This window comes from Sabethes cyaneus, chromosome 1 (genome assembly GCF_943734655.1).
Source record: "Sabethes cyaneus chromosome 1, idSabCyanKW18_F2, whole genome shotgun sequence".
NCBI classification, from domain to species: domain Eukaryota; kingdom Metazoa; phylum Arthropoda; class Insecta; order Diptera; family Culicidae; genus Sabethes; species Sabethes cyaneus.
Window position 1 is genome coordinate 127,960,284 of NC_071353.1, and position 13,965 is coordinate 127,974,248.

The following is a 13,965-nucleotide window of genomic DNA, read 5'->3' on the forward strand; positions in this document are numbered from 1 at the left end:
ATTCTATAGATGCCGGCACTAACAGGCACTTGCTTCAGAACTTCATTAAACCTGGTCATCCGAAGTAAATGACCATGCTCGCATACACACGTACACACCTATCGAACTAAACGAGTTGCTCCTATTGTCTAATGGAGCTTGTGCGTTGTGCACTGTATGGTAGGAAAATGGTACACAATTTTAATTGTGCAATTTTGCCTTACACAATACAACTTAATCCCATGTATTAAACAGCTTTGCTGCTGCTGCGGCCCGAGCGTCGGGTCGGTCGGTCCTCCTGAAGTATGCTTCCAATTTCAAAAATCTGCAGTCTCATGAAAAGTTCCGAAAGGGATGATATCCGTCCGTACGCAGTGGGTGTAGGAAAGTCGGCGGGCAAAGTAGCAAGAAAATGCCTTTTTGTGGCTCACAAAAGAACCGACAGCCTATTGCTACAAACTGAATACCTCTCAGCATCTGCAGTTGGGACACCGAACGTACCGTAGAGGTAGTGCATGCTATTTGTGCACATACAAGTCAACACTAACTTAGACAAGGCGGAGGGCGGGCGGCCGGACGGAGGGATGTCAGAAGAGTGTGCAGCCAAACAACCATCCAGAAGAGACCATCGTGTAAGCTGTGGTGATACGTGATCCAACAACAACGACAACAGTTGGCATTACAGACAGGTATAACAGGTGAGTCATCGTTTCGCTGCTGCACGGTGCACACACCATCGAGGGCAGAGGTTTCTCATTCCAACAAACCCCACCTCGATCCGCTGCAGAGCCATACAGAGAGCCACATGGAGGCTACCCGCGATGGTGTGTAATATGAACTCGGTGGAATGGATTTCTTCGAAGCCATTGGTTGTTTGGTTGGCCCTAGGGTGGATCTACCACGGATATTGTGGTTTGACATAATTTGCGCTGACAATGGATTTGCTCAAGTGCTTCCTCTCGGTGTTTTATCTCTCACCTTCCTCCCTCCGACGGTTTTGCAATCCCATTTTCTCGGTAACAACACACCTCCTTGAGTCGACGAACGCATGGAACCCGCCGATGGCGAAAACTTCAGCGAAGCTCACAGACACTTCTCGCTTCTCAACCGCTTTTTCCTCAATCATCTTTCGTTTTTATTTGCTCGTTCTCCGGATGCCTGTGCCTACGATTGTGTAGTATGCAAAGGCAAACAATCCGATATCTCGTCAAAGTTTTCTTGTGGCCAAAGTTTCACACAACAATGCTCCAAAAACTTTCAACCTCCCTTTCAACCAAACAAACGGTTTCCTCGAACTATGCCACTTCACCAGAAGCACCAAAAGATGCGGGGAACCGCAGTTGGAGGCATTCAAAATAAAGAAGACAAAAAATGGTTCACATAATGTATCCATCCACGGAGGTGGGCCTTTCGCGCTTTTTTGCTGTGCAGAATTTACGAGTTGAACGTCGCAGCGCAGAGCGGCCGGCGGATTCGGAACCGGCTGACGACGACGGTGTGTAAATCATAACATTGGCAGTAACTTTTTTTTTGCCGTAGTAATCAAGTGGCACACACGTGTGCATTGCAAGGTGTACAACCGACCGAGCGAGCGTGCATCCGAAACGTGTGTTGAAAATTTTAATTATGGAAAAGAGGAAAAATAAAAACTTTATTATCAGGAGGAAAATCTGCATTATTTTGGTAATGAATTGTACCGCAACCACACACTCAACTTGTCGGCTCATCGGCTGAATTGCGAATGAAAATTAAGTCCTTATGAATTGTATTCTAAATACGTGAAAACATTGCCAATTCAGGAGCGTTGCATCGGTGCTAGATTACAGCCGACAATAAACTGCAACTGAGCAGTTACGAAATATTAGAATTTATAGTCGTTTACCTATTTGAGGCTACCCCAGTTTGAAACACATGCACGCTATTACAACACGTTAGAGCACGTTTGATTGAACCATTTGGGTCAAATCGAAAATATTAATCTACCCTCAGAACGAACATCGTACAACAACACGAAAAAATCCAAAATGATTGGCTGATGCACTCGAAAAATCATCCCCCATCACGTAGCCAATCTATATCTGCCGAAGTAACGGATGGACGCGAACAAGCATTTCATTTTTCCCGGACATCCGAGAAGCACTCTCCTCTATTCTGCTGGCATTGGCACCATAACAAAGTGGCGGCGGCAGCGGCGCCGCGACGGTCATATGGTTCTGTACGGAGGAGCAAAGGAACAACTGAACGAGATCGATTTTATGACCAAAACAAACACTCTTTGTGACCTGAGGATGCGACTCGGTGCACCTCATCCTTCCGTATAGCTGCTGTGTCCCTATTGTGTAGCGGAAATAAGCCATTCACCAGCTAGGTGCGCCAGTGCATTCATTATCCTGCTGTCCCGAGAGGGAACGACATATCCTACCGGGTTTCTGTTTGCTTCGCTATACTTTCCCGCTTTCCCGGGTAGAGTAGAGATGGTACAACTACACTACGGTAACGCGTGTTACGCTATCGATTGGTACTCGGAAAATCAAGCTGTTTTTCAAATATGTGCAGGCGTGTATGAACAGCAGCATACCAGCACCGTGCCATCGGACTGCTAAGTGAACCTGCCTGCATACGCCGCCGACACAAGGCACAGATAACACGCTAATTTATAGCAGGCGTGTCATACCCCCACTTCGTGACGAAGCATTAGTTCGTCGAAGTTCTGGAGTTATCTACACTTGCCGTTCGGTTTTTGGAATGTGGTAAACATTGTTCGATAATGAAGTGCCCATTTTTCATTGCTCCACCTTGTTGACCGTACCGCGAACTGTTGCCGGATAGGGTCACCGTGGCTGAGCTTAAAGTCATCCATTCGGATCATTGACGTTCAATGTTCTTTTGGTTTTTAGCTTCCTTTGGAAAAAGCCATACCAAAATGAGAAGTGATTAGTTTCACAAGTCTATTTATATCAAATGTCGGAAAGAGGATTAGCGAATTCTGTGATATTCATTTTATTTTACTGGGCATTGTGCCACCGTAGAGTGTGACACAGCCACACTCGCTGGTTCACTCACAGTGAAAATTAGAAACCAACCCGACAACTGTAACCCGAAGCTAGGAAAATTAGTCTCAATCTTTTTCTATATATTGTGTCATCTTCAGGAAATCAGAATATCATCGTTTATTCTTTGCCTATAAAACAAACATACTCTCACCAGCGCTTGTGTTAGTTTTGCAAATATCCAAGTCCGCTGGTTGAAGGCAATATTTTATCAGTAACTTGAACAAAAGATACAAACAGCAAAAAACTTAAGAAAAAGATTAGCTTGCACTGACCTGAAGTCTGGCATACAATGCTTACCACAGGTAAGTTACGAACGATACGTTGGTAACTACCAAACACTGTCGCTGCCGACACAGTGTGACAAGATTAGATTTGCTTTTGTAGCGTACAACACGTATTACATACAACAATCAACAATGTGTCTCTTTCGCAAGCAACGGGTACATTTGCCAGTATGCAGTGCCATGTCAGAATCTCAACCAATACCGTCGCACAGTGCGTTGAACGTATGGGACTGCGGAACAAAAATCAAAACTGCTAGTTTGAGACATTTTATCAAGCTAGTGTAATGAAAAAAGCAGTTTGTGATAATCGAAGGTAGTATTTGCTTAAATGTCTCAAAATATTTACATAATGGCAAAAATGTCCCAAACGCCAAATTTTTACGCAAGCATTGCAAAAGTTTTTCATCATTATATGGGTTGCCGTCGGCTATATAAATACCAAAGTTGTTTGTGAAAGCAACATTTGTACTAAAAATACTTCGGTAAATTCAGCAATGCCATCTAGTGTTAGATGAACAGCACTCGAAGATCAACCTTGGCTGCAATTTCGGTAATCGAAAAGTTTTCCTTCAGTGCACGACAGCTAGGAAAGCTATGTTTATGGAAGACGTTTAAACATTTCTAAGCAAAATATACTTTCGCACTCTATATCTGTGAACAGAGCTGGTGTTTAAGTAATACTTAAGCATCTTTTACCATTATCAGCCGTAACGGAAAAGTAACTAATAATTTTCCTTGGCAAAATTTGAGACAAAGTCTGCAGCTCGACGTTCTGTTTTTGTTGGGCAATTTTTGGAAACCTTTTAATTAGATCCACAAAACGAATTTCCAGCAGGAAAACCGTTATCATTGATTATTTATCATTATTATCAACTCGAGAAACGGAAAAAACGGCAGCCGGGATTAAGTTTATTAATTTTTTAAAGAAATATTCACTCGCTATGTGAAATAAAATCACTTTGAGTGTAATTTTGAACAGTAATAGCACAAATATTCATAAACAGTGGTTTCTTCTAACAGGGATAACATAATATAGTAGAATCAACGGAAATCTGACAGTTTATCTGTGTTTGACGTTGATCTACAAATATTGAAATATCATGCAGAGTTGCAGGTAGTTGCAGCTAAAACCTATTCGATCTTGTAGAGGACACTTTCAACAATTATTCTGTGTATATTTTAACTTGGAAGTCGGTGGAACATTTTTTAAATCAGTAATCAAAGTTGGAGTTCTGTTTTTTTGAAGGACAATATCTATGTCGTTTCTATGGGGCGATTTTTTAGGAGTGAGGTCAAAATGAATTCCTTCTGTAACCAAAATTTATACTACTAACCTTGATTGTTATTCTCCATTTTAAAGATTTTGATTACACAAACTATGTAACTTTTACGAGCGCGATGAATAACCTTTAAAAATGAAAGCAAAATTTGTAAGTAAAATCCACTCTGCAAGTTGACAGTTTGAACGCTTGTAGTAGTAGTTGGAGCGCTTTCCCAAGCAAACTAATACTTGTTTATATAGCAGAAGGCATCTATAAACAATTCTAAATACTTAGTATAACCGATTAAAAAAAAGTGAAAAACGATTTTTATCTATGGCTCAACGCACTGTGCGTCGCTTCATATTGTTTCTGTATCGAGAAAGTCTATCTCTTGATGCGCTGAAACTAGCTCGAATACGTACATGATAATAAGCAAACTTTCTTATTTGCATTGTGACCAGTCGCAAAAAAATGTCGCAGTATAGAAATGACAGGCATTCGCCGCTTTTTGCTTACAGTTGAAACTGGAATAGTATGGACAAACGATAGAGAATTAGGTGTAATTATTGATGCGTTTTTCACCTGAAATTTATGCAATGAAAATTGTTACGTTTTTGCACGGTTTTATGGTTGATCACTACATTAAAGATCTTGTAAGGATAGATGCAGTAGAGTTCGTTTTCAATTTTTGGGAACGTTCTTCTTTGAATCTGCATTATTTGGGGAACAGCTGTAGGCATACGAATGAAGCAGCAAAGGAGAATACCAAAAACCACTACACCTTTTGTCATGCATGGTGCTAGAATGTTGAAGCGTGTCTCTGCCGCTCTAAAGTGTGTACGACACGACGAGCAAGCGATGTTATCGTTATTCTGGTATTTCTTCTCGGTGTGTGTGTACAAGAAATCTGCCGCATGACTGGTCGTAAGAAAAAATGCCAAATGTCTTCAGATTTTGTCCGTCACCAACCAGTACTTTTTATGTCCCTGGTTGTCATGAAACATCTGTATCCATGATAAACAGCTAAGATATCTTGTTGTTGTCCTAACTTTCATGCAATAATGAAAAACTTTCATATAAACACAAGAGCTTTGTCTGCTGCACCTTCGTGATTTTTGAATCGCTGGTCATCGTGAAGGGACATTGACTTGAGACAGTGACACTCGCTGGTTTCGTTTCATAGGCAACCAGCAGTCACCTAGCTAGCATTTTTAAATGTTTATTAAGATTACAAATAAGAATAACGTAATTACCTAAGGTTGCAAATAAGAATTACACTTTGAGTTGAATAACTCCTGCAGCTCTTGCAGACTCAAGGAGTCCATTCCGGTAGGAATTTCGTGTAAATTTAAGTGTCGTCCACATAAAATAAACGTGTGCGAGGCGGTAGTGGTCGAGATAAGTCATTTATAAACAGCGAAAACAGTAAAGGTCCCAGAGTGTTACCCTGAGGTACACATGAACCATTTTCAAACCAGTCAAATAAAACTGCACCTAACTTCACAACTATTTTGCGGTTTGGTGAATGAGAAGCAAACCATGTTACAAAAGTTTCTAGAGCTCACAGTTCATCAAGCTTAGCTAGTCGAATATTAAACTTCTTCGAGTAATCACAAAGAGACGGAATACCTCGATAGCTTTCTACATTACGTTTGTCACCCTTCTTGAACACCGGAAACATGAAAGACGATTTCCAACGACTGGGAAACCGCTGGCAACGGATAGTCGTCGTCGTCGTCGTCGTCAGCAGACTAGAGCCGGGGTGGCTCGTGCTGTTTCAAGCAGTCGTCTCAATTCAACTCCATGTTGGGCCACTCGTCGCCAATTTCCCAGTCGTCTCAGAAGTTGCAAATCACTTTCGACCTAGTCGAGCCATCTTGTTCCTGGTGTTGGTGGAGTTGTTGAAGAGAATTGTTTTCGTCGCATTGTCGTCCGGCATCCTTACGACGTGTCCGGTCCACCGTAGCCTCCCGATTTTCGTTAGATGTTCGATGGAAATCTCTCCAAGCAGTGCCTGTAGCTCGTGATTCATACGCTTCCGCCACTCTCCGGTTTCAGTTTGCCCTCCGCCAAATATCGTCCGCAGTACCTTCCGCTCGAACACGGCAAGGGCGCGTATGTCCTCCATAAGCAGCGTCACATAAAGAACTGGTCTAATAAGGGCTGTCTTCCTTTTGGCGTTTTTTAACTACTCAGGATCGTGGTCAACTGTTTCTTTGCTCGTCGGTATTTTGCCAAGTTCTCCCAAGTGGTAATGCTCAGATAATTTTTCCAAGCTACATTTTTGCACCACCGCTTTTTAGTATTCTCCATCAAACTGACCATTTTGTATACTCCGATGTTCTTCACCTAGCGCTGGTATTGCTTAAATAAGTTGAGTATTGAAGCAATCGGCGCTTTCAAGACGTAGCGACAGTCAGTGATACTGACACTGACACTGACTGACACCACTGGGAGTTTGTCATTTACTGTGACTGAAATATAAAAGTCAAAAACGTGAAGTTAAATGTTAAGTTAAATATTTAAATATCAGTATGGGTATGGGTATCAGTATGTCAATGCCTTGGGAATGCTATCACCTGTACAGTAGGTTCGCTATTTAAAAATTCTCGAGAAGTGTTTAGCAAACAAGTTGCATTTTCCGTGAGGAATCGCTTCGTCATGTTTCACAAATACGCTGGAAAGCAAATCATCCTTCTTGCGTTTCGTGTTTAAAAATCTCCAAAGCTCCAGATTTCGCTCTGTTTTCTGAGTGTAACTGAGGTAGAGCCTCCTATTAAGAATTTTGTAGTCCAACCCTGTGTTATTTGTCTTGATCTTTTAATGAAGTCAGGCATATAATTGATTTTTTCATAAAAGTAGTTTTTTTACAATCAACGGAGGTAGCCAAACCTGCGGTAATGAGCCAAAAATGTTGATAGGGTCCAAACAGAATGGGACAAGGTATGAAGGGGAAGGAGTGGAAAGATTAGGTAAGGGAGGGACATGGAAGCAATGCATTAGTTGTGTACCATTCTTTTTTATGCAAGCTGGGAGATCCCTGGGTCGAACCAAGCTATTATCAGAGCCAATCATAACCGGATTCGGACCCACTTCTCCTCCCAGGACCTGTAGATCGCAGGTGGTGATGAACCTTTGAACCACAGCGAACTGGACAAAAACACGCAACTCCACAACCCCCTTATTAAGCGTACGGTGTATTTCAAACTCCACCAATACTGACGGTGCTGTTAATGGGCCCCATTATCGGCCGATGGCAAAAGACTGCAAGTACTGTATCTAGTCGATATATAGTTTCGACAAGACGGCGCTGCATGCTACACAGGAAACGAAACAAACAATTAGTAAACAATTAATATCTCGTTTTAAAACCGTTAATTGGCAGCCTAGATTAAGCGATTGGACACCTCTAGACTACTTTTTATAAATTTACGTCAAGTGGCTCGTCTACACGGATAAACTAACAATGATTGACGCAATGAAAAATGGTACGCGTATTGCATGCGTCATTGGTGAGATAACAGCAACAGTGCTTGAAAAATATGGTAATACCAAAACATTTTTAATCAATGTTTGTTTTAAAAAATATAATCAAGTGAGAATGAACCTCCTCTTATTCTCGATAAGACGCTTCGGACCGTGTTTTCTAGTTCGCCGAGCGTAAAAAAGTGCAACATAAAAACCATTACTTGTTTATTGATACTTGCAGTACATTGAACCAACCACAAAGTACAGCACAATTCTACGACAAGACAGGTTTTATCTCAACCGCGCAGCTTCCAGCCACCAGCGATCGTTCCAAGATGCAAAATACTCTTGACATAAGAAATAACTGTTATCTGCTGGGCCATCGAAGCGAACCGCGGCTGCTCATGTGTCTGTGTCGCCAATACCCCCTCGCTCGCTCGCTGGAAGCAACGGGACTCGCAAAACAAGCGTCTTGGCTCTTTTTCTGCAGCAAAGTTTACTCTATGCATTATTCATTCTCGCACTCACTTACAAAAGGGCTTTCGAATACTTCTTGATGCCAGGTTCGGGCCGGGAACGTGTCTAGAAGCAACAAGTACATATTTGCCACAAATCTACCTGCTTTTATCCAGCATGTGCTTCTGAACGACGACGCCAAGTTAGAGCAAGACATCGGGCAGTCTTGAAAAATGAGACTATGAAATATGAAGAAGACAGCGAAAGATGGGACTTTTGTCGGCAGACAGAGTCGGTGAGTGTTATTATCTTTTCGCTTTCGTGCATGGCGAGCCATTTATCACCCTATGCGAGACTTAATTAGCATTCTAAGTGCTAAAGGTAATTGCAAAATGCACTACTGTTCCAGTACTAAAAAATCAAAATGGCTATCATAAAACAGTTTCTGAAGTGATAAAACCGGGAATTGAGTTTTCCTGAGCACGGGCAATTTTTTCCCTGCACGGAAATTAAAGCAGACGGGATGTCACTAAAAGCAGCAGTTCTTCTGCCTAACGAGATATGCAAAACTCGGACAAATCCGGTCCGGAAAACCTGAAGCAGAAAAAAAGCAAACGATAAAAACCTACCGTACACCGGTTACCTAACGAGTAACGACTAACGAACAAACGCAAATAGTGAAATTACAGCGTAAAGACTAGAATAGACTGCTTACTGCTTGCATTGAGCGGCATTAGTCTCTACATAGGGTCATAAACGATAAAATAACTGCAACAAGCCAGAAAGTAAAATAAAATCATTCAAAGTTTTCCCTTGCGAAATTGTCGGAATGATGGCAGCAAAAAGTTGGCAAAGCTTTTGAACAATCGACCATTGATGGCGCTGCTGGTGGCCGCAACAAGCCAGCTGCCGCCGGGTGTCGCCCGTGAACTACCCTGTCAAATTTGATCTGATTATTATCATCTGTTTACGGTTGTGGGGCCCCAGCCTGTGGTTCGACGATTTCCACAAAAAGCGATACGGCACGTACTGCTACGGACGGTTATATAGTTAGTATAATGGCGGTCATGTACACAGTACAGTTCCCATGAAATCATCGTCCAAAAAGAGTAAGAGACCACGGACGAACCACGGTGAGGAACACCGTCGTCTATCTTGCCATTTCAGCTGGCAGACGGCATAAAAAAAAGTTGAAACGTTAAACATACAGTTACCGGTCGGGTCTGCTTTTGGTGGTTTGGGTGATAGGGTCGTAGCTTGTGTTTTGGACCGAGAACATAAACGTGGTGATTTCACCAAATTGGTTTTGATTTCCCCTGAAAGTTTTCACTGAAGGACGATAAAGTTTCAGGAAAATAAAATTTTGGAAAAAGTATTTTTATGGAAATGAATAAAATCACCCTAACTAAATGGAATAGAGCTTCTGGCATGGTGAACGTCTGTGAAAGCCTTGATGGGACGTACCTCTCTTGGGCGAAGAAGAACAATAATGAACTGAAGGAATTAAGATTTCTTACATTACTATGCCAAGGACGTTATAATGGCGACTTACTTTGTTATTCAAGAAACTTCAACAGTGAAACTTAACATCTCAGACTCGAGCTCTCGCAGTACTACGGACGGTATATGCTCACATTTGGCTCACCAAGCAATAAAATGATTTTATATTCAAATGCGCTGAACGCATAAAATTACTCTGATTTACTGTAGGAAATTTTACTAAAACAATTTTTGTTTTTTTTTCCTTTCAGAATATGCACATCAAACGCATACATCAAGTATAAAAAGGTAAGCAAACAACCCTTTCACACGATTTGTTATTTCAAGTAATATTTCGATTTGTCACGTTATGCTGTTTTGTCATTTCTACGAAAACTGGAAGGCAAGTTGCATGCCATAATCCTATACATAAATTTAACTGGGTGATTTAAGCGACAACCAGCTCCTTTATTGTCGATGGGCATCGTTGTTGGTCTGTTAAATGATTGTCTCCACTTAGTATTTGTATCTTTTTGATTATGATTTTTTTTTTCTTTTGTGCTGTTTTGTGTTGTTTATGGTGTCATAAAGCGTATTTTTTATAATTGTTGAATCATTTCTGAATCACTTTTCAGTGATTTTTGTACCATATTAGTGCCGCCACCTTTACATCATTTTTGGACCGTTTTTGTATCATTTCGATACCATTCTTGTATCATTTTGTTATCATTTTTATGTTATTTCGTCTAACATGACTTTCCATGACTTCAACAGAATCTGTAATTTAAGAAACATGACACTATTCACTTCAAATCCAGTAACAATTCATTGCAAGCTGAATGACCGAACTTACTACCGGCTCCATGGTTTCGCAGCAGTCTTTGTATGTTATCGTAACGGCAATTCCTATCATGCAAAAAACAAAACCCTTTTTCTTCATTCGGGGGTTCTTCTTGCCATTAAAGCAAAGCAAAGTCTAGGTGCTACATTCTGTTATCGAAACTTGACCTTCTGTTTTTATACAACAGACTTCGCAGCCAGCTGTTAGAGTACAGCACAATTGCAGGGCCAGTTGCTACGATCCTATTGACTCTAACAGCCTCTCCCAGCCAAGATTCGAACATATGACGACTGGCTTATTAGGCCAGCATTATATCTCGAGGCCGACTGGGAGGCATTATCCCGCCATTATCAGCTTGTTTTTTACACAGCCACTTAAAAATCTTTTCTTTTTCTTTGCAAAAATATCCATGATAAAACCGAAACCAGACCTTATTGTGATCTCCCTCCTTAGTGGTGCATCCTTAGTAAAGGGGAAATAAATCACCGAAACGTCGGATACGTAAAGGCAAAACAATCGTTTGCTACATCCACTTGACTTAAAAGCCGAAAAACCGTCAAAGAATAATAATTTACAATCGATAAACTCTCCCTCTACGCTTACGAAACTATTTAACAGATCGCTGTAAGAGAGCCTGAACTGCACAAATCGTTATTTATGTTCCCTGTTTACAAGAAAGGTGACAAGAGAGACGTTCGGAATTACAGAGACATCACCTCCTTATGCTGCTGTTCAAATGAGGCGCTGTCTATACTGATTTCAGGGCAGCATTTGATCGAGTAGACCACGAAATTCTGTTAATCAAACTAGAGAAATTTTCAGTCTACAGATCTTTAATCGCCTGGTTCAGATCCTATTTGATAAACCAAACGCTTTGCATTATACTCTATTATACTCATGAGAGAGTTATACGTCAACACAACTTTATACACCTTTTTTCGTTCATTTCTTTCACTAAGACACAATATTGTCAGATCAATTTTTACACATTGAATCTATACCTATAAAAATAGATTTCTGTCTGTCTGTCTGTCTGTCTGTCGGTATGTTCCTTATAGAATCAAAAACCACTGAACCGATCGGCGTGAAAATTTGCAAGTAGTGGTTTTTGGGGCCTGGGAAGGTTCTTATGGTGGTTAGAGACCTCTCCCCTCACTAAGAGGGAGGGCTCCCATACAAATGAAATAAAAATTTCCTCATAACTCCTGAACTAATCAAGCAAATGGAACAAAATTTGGCATGTGGGTGTTTTTGGAGACGAGAATTTTTTTCTATGGTGAATTGAGACCCCTCCCCTATTTAGGAGGGGAATTATGAGCCCTCTCCTCTTCAAGAGGGGGGGCTCTCATATAAATGAAATACAAATTTCCTCATAACTCTAGAACTAATCAAACAAATGGAACCAAATTTGGCATGTGGGTGTTTCTGGAGGCAAGAATTTTTTCTATGATGAATTAGGACACCTCTCCTTTTTAGAAAGCGGGGTCTCCCATACAAATGAAATACAAATTTCCTCATAACTCTAGAACTAATCAAGCAAATGGAACCAAATTTGGCATGTGGGGGTTTTAGCGGCAGGAGTCTTTTTTAATGATGGTTTGAGACCCCTCACCCATATGGTAGGGGAATAAGGACTCTCATACAAATAAAACAAAAATTTTTTGCTTAACTCAAAAACTAATCGAACTCGAGAAATGTTATACTCTTCCATAAAACATTAGTCAATAACAAAACCACCAAAAACCATCAATAGTAACACTAGATGATTCAGGGCGAGACGGCCGCATCCCATGTGTGTTGCCGACGACCCGCCGTCGAAAGCACCGGCCACTGCGAGGGGATAGCCAGCCCGCAGATTTCACCTCAATCTAGGTTTATTTGTTTTTCTAGGTCTACTGACCTCTATTACTTTCTTTCAATTGGGTCCGAACGAGCGACATCGAGTAAGGAGAGGATTACCCCTGCGAAATGGTAATTTCCACGAAAAGATTTCCCGTGAAATGGTACATCCCGCGTAAGTGGTGTTCCGTAAAATGGTCTTCGGTGAAATGTTATATAATCATGGCGAATATTTTAATGCTATACGCTTTATTTTATCAGGCTAAGCAACGGGCGGAGTTGTTTTCTACTTTACTGTGAGGAACATTTGTATATGAACTCCTCAGAAACTTGCAAAACTCGTGATTGTGACAAAGGTCATCCGAGATTCACGATTTATGTACAACACAGTTTAATTTGTGGCAATACGAAGTTTGTTGGGTTAGCTAGTAAATAAACAAAGCCAGACAAAAAACTAAAACTTACATAGAATAGATAACAAACGGTACGAAAAGTTTGGTGTACCTCAAGGAATTGTCTTAGGGTCATTACTATTACTAAGACATATGCAACGCCAAGTATTCTGAGAAGACGATGTACAGAGCTTGTACGCAATGTTCTTGAATGGAGTTCTTGAGTGGAGTGCAATGGAGTGCGGAGCCGCCATATCACACGGTTTACAACACGAGGATGGAACGTGATGAAAAGTATTTCGTTTGATACGCTCGCCGGAATCACAATTGGAGGGATAGAACAAATCTGCCACTTTATGAAAACCGGGCATGTTGATCGGCCTACCAACACTTTCAAGTAGACGAGTATTTCATAGTGACATCTGTATCTATAAAAATATCGGTCCTGGTCTATAATGGAGTAGCAGCAAACGAGCGGTATCCTATGCTTATGACAAATATATATATCTATAAAAATGAATTTCTCTCTGTCTGTCCATATAACCCTTACAGACTCGGAAACTACAGAACCGATTCGCGTGAAAATTTCTATGCAGGGGTTTTTGGGGCCGGGGAACGTTCTTATGATAATTCGAAACCCCTCCCCTTTCTGGAAGGGGGGTCCCCCATACAAATGAAACACAACATCTGTAAAACTCAAAAACCAATCAAGAAAATGCCACCAAATTTGGCATGTGGAGATTTCTAGAGACAAGGAATGGTTCTATGGTGGCTCGAGACCACCATAGAAAAGTAACGGGGAGGGGGGGGGGGGGGTTGTCTCTCATACAAATGTAGCACAAATTTCTGTGCATAACTCAGGAACTAATCAAGCAAATAGAACCTAATTTGGCATACGGTGGTTTTCAAAGG

The 13,965-nt window shown here is 41.2% G+C and overlaps 1 protein-coding gene across 1 annotated transcript in view; it reads left to right on the plus strand.

Annotated features, from left to right (window-relative positions):
• The window catches only part of LOC128746215 (uncharacterized), a 112,208-nt gene that overhangs the window by 70,911 nt on the left and 27,332 nt on the right, over positions 1-13,965 (plus strand). The window contains exon 4 of the mRNA XM_053843263.1: positions 10,254-10,290. The gene's annotated coding sequence lies outside the window, so the exon portion shown is untranslated. The remainder of the gene's footprint in view (positions 1-10,253; positions 10,291-13,965) is intronic.